Consider the following 3,827-nt stretch of genomic DNA (forward strand, 5'->3'; position numbering starts at 1 on the left):
GAGTTGTCAAGAACACTCACCTTTCTAAGCGTTATTGCGATGAATTGAGCTTTAATGCGATGCCGCGTGGAAGAAATCCACCAACTCCTTGGATTTCTCTTCTCCCAAGCCCTTAGCCCCACTCTAGCAATAAGAAATACGTTTATGATGAGTGGAAACATAAAGTAGGGTTTTAAAAACCTATTTTTCCAATTCTACCCCGAAATGGGCAAGGGGCGGTCGACTAGCCAGTTCAATCTGCCCTGGTCGACCAGCCTTTGTATGCCCCTCATCCAAGGTCTGAATCGAGTGACTCCTAGTTGGTTTGAAAGGTCTTTCTAGGGCCTACACTTGGGTATATTTACCTTGGCAATTGGGTCTTCCTTCATCGGTTTCAGGAAGTGCCAAAATCTCCTTCTAAAGCTTTCATGACTGACCTTCTCTCTCCTCTTAAATTCTAGGAGAGTGGTCGAGTCATCTATAGGGTCATCCACTACCATGGGGTCCATTTTCAAACATTTGGGCTCAACTCGAATGGCCTACAATTGTTGTCTACTCGAGTTTTGGGTTCGTGGTCCTATAAAGGGTCGAAAATCTAGGGGGATTTCACACATACCATGGGGGAGACAAATGCAAAATATCATTTTCTTTCGACTAAAAAGGACTCGAACCAAACTTTAGGGGTTCCAAATGAAAATTACCCAAAAGTCAAAAAAATTACTCATTAAGGCAACATTACTAAACAAACTTTGGAAATTACCCAAAAATTTTAAAAATGACCTAGACCAACCCTCAAGGGTCCCTATTGATTCCATTGACGCTGATGACAGTGCTTGCCGAAGGAGGAGACACAGACCAAGCCTTAATCGATGGGACCCATTGTATCAGCTAGAGAAACAAGGGATACTTTAGTAATTTTTTTTCTTTAAAATTTTCATTAGAATGTATTTTGTCATTTAACATTGGGAGTTAATTGAGCTTGACTACCAATCATTAACTTGTGACCCATATGTAATTTTAGCTAGATAAATGACTCAACCCAAGTTTTAACCCATTTTAAATGACACAGACAGAAAAAACTCAATTGTTTTCCGCTTACTTTATGGAAAATCCAATATTTTCTCAATTTTTGGTGAACAGAATTCAAGCCTACCCATCTTTGGATTTTTATCCTCTACAATTACGTTTCTTGTAACTTTTTGCAATTAGCTATTAGGGTTGTTGACACCTAGAAGCTTTATAAAATCTAATATTGAAATTAGAATCCAAATTAGGAGAAAAAAACTTAAGAGTTAGATCATTTCTTTGTCAAAGCAGTATGTGCGCCCTGATGCTTGTTCACCATGTATTTAAGTGGAGTCCCTATCCAATTAATAATAAATAATCTAAAAATAAAACCCCAAGTGAAAACAAGTGTCAAGGGAACACATACTAAGCTGTTCTGCGGATGTTATTCTATGTACCTGTTTATTTTTACCAAATTGAAACAGTCTTTTGGTACATTTGCCATACTACCTTTTTTGATACAGATTTACTCCAAAAAAACAAGAAACAGAAAAATCTGTTCAAACAACAGAAGTCAGAACCAGTCTTTTGAAACAAAAGTCACATCTACTTTTCCTTTATTTTTCTGTCCTCTCGGGACCAAAAAACTGGAAAAGTGTTTTTCTCCTGCGTTCTCAAGATATATTCCTTGCTCTGTTCTATCCATTCTTTTACATTCATTCAAGTTTAATTTCTTCCATTCATGAAAAACTATTTTCTTTTTCACAAACTTTGTCATTATATTCTTCTGTTTGGAAAATCGCGAGAGTGATTTCAAGCTCACACTGGAACTTGCCTTCCCAAGTCCATCCAATAAATGAACAAAGCAACTCAATATCGTTTCACTAGTAACGGAAGCTACAAAAAATTTTGAGTTCAATCTAGAAGAAGAACAGAGAAGAGAAATGGAAGAAGGCTAATGATTGTTAGGACCCCAGCCGATGAGATGCATGACTATTTCAGCTTTCTCAGCTTTTCTTGCTCTTTGCTGTTCATCCGAAGCATCTTTTTTCAAATGATAAACAGATCCAGGAATCCATCTAATTTGAGAGAATCTGAATGAATTCATTGTTCCCAGAGAGCTCCGGAGCAGATTCTTCTTGGACACCTCGAACTTATCGCTTGTCATCACTCAAACTTCGTTCAAATTAAAAACTGAAACTTTGGATCTCTGTCTATAGTAACATGTTTTCGAAGTAAGCATTTGAATTAGTTTATATAGCCGGTGAATAACATGGTTTCTTCATTTTTTTTTTTTTTTTCTTTCGTTGAAAGGTTTCTTTCACTTTTTCTCGGCTGTTCTTGACAGTTGGAAGGACGTGAAGAACGAAACCCTCATGTTGAGGGAGTGTTCCAGGACTTCACGTAACAGATTCTGATTCTGAAACCACGTTCACGGTCCACAGGGTCGAAAACCAAAACCATGGTTGAACCAACCACTGCTTCTTGTTTTTGTGGTGCCAAAACCAATACCGTTTATACAGATTTTAAAAATCCGACAACCGGGTTTTGGAGCCCACAGGGTTTCTCACCTAGAAGAAGGTCGCAGCTGGTTTTAGATACTTGAAAGCGGTTTGGTCTAAGCCGCTTAACAAAGGGGTTGTGTGTCTTTTTTCCATTTTTCTTTTCGGTAAAAACACAAAACTGCACCTGATTTTTATTGCATAAATCACATGATCAATTAATAGAAATTCTTACATTTCAATTAATGGTACTCATTAATAATAGAGTTGTTTTTTAACCCTTGCTTCACTTAAAATAGGCAAAAACTCATGTTACCCCCTTTAAGTGGTCTAAATTATGTCCAATCCATGACTAACAATCTGAGCTAGTGCCTAATTAAGTCCCAATATGAAATGATCAAAATACCCTCAAATGTTAAATTACTAAACTAACATAACATCTCATCCCATATCCAACCCTTAAGCGGGTGAAGAGATTCCTCCTTCAACCATTTTTTTTCCCTACACCTTGCAGAACTTACCCACCACTGCCGTAAACCATACTTCCATAAAATTTTCTTTTTGGGGGTGAAATTCGAATTTCATAACCAAGATAAGCCTCGTTGCATTGTGGTGAAAATGTTGACCCTCTATTCACAACCCCCCGCCCCCCCCCCCAAAAAAAAAAAAAAGAAGAACAGCAAAAACAAAATAAACAAAATGTTCTTGGGCATTCAAATGATACCATTGCTGTGCTCCTAAGAATGTATGAGGATTTGGTAACAACCGCTAATCTTGAGGGGTTTTTTAAATGCTGCCTTTGATACTGACACAGGAATTATGACATGCCATGACCCTAATTGGGTTGCAGTCTTTACCAGCTCAATCGTTCACTCTGGTAGGGGTGTGTCGTTGGGTGAAGCACTAGGACTGCATCAACATTTGATGGAAATGGCTTCTATGAGTCTGGTTGTTGAAACAAATAATAAATTTCCACATCACTGCGTTTAAGGCCATCAAATAGTGTCTACTGCCTATTAGCCAAACATTTCACAATGTCCTTGTATGGAATTGTACACAAGCTAATGGAAGGTGAGAGACCTCTTGGGGATTTGGATTTTTGGAACCATTATTAGTCAAACTCCAGTGCCTTCAACCCAGGTAGAGCCATCATTGATAATATTTATTTGGCGCATCAATATTTGCAATTTATGAAGGAAAAAAAATCACAATCCAAATTAGGCTACAATGTTTTGAAACTGGATCTTTCTAAAGCATATGACAAATTTGAATGTCCTTTTATTTATTCATTTTAATTTCGGGAGCCAAAGGGAATGGTCTTTTATTAAACACACATAAAAC

The sequence above is a fragment of the Hakea prostrata genome, chromosome 1 (genome assembly GCF_041222555.1).
Source record: "Hakea prostrata isolate BN-2017 chromosome 1, UWA_Hpros_2, whole genome shotgun sequence".
NCBI classification, from domain to species: domain Eukaryota; kingdom Viridiplantae; phylum Streptophyta; class Magnoliopsida; order Proteales; family Proteaceae; genus Hakea; species Hakea prostrata.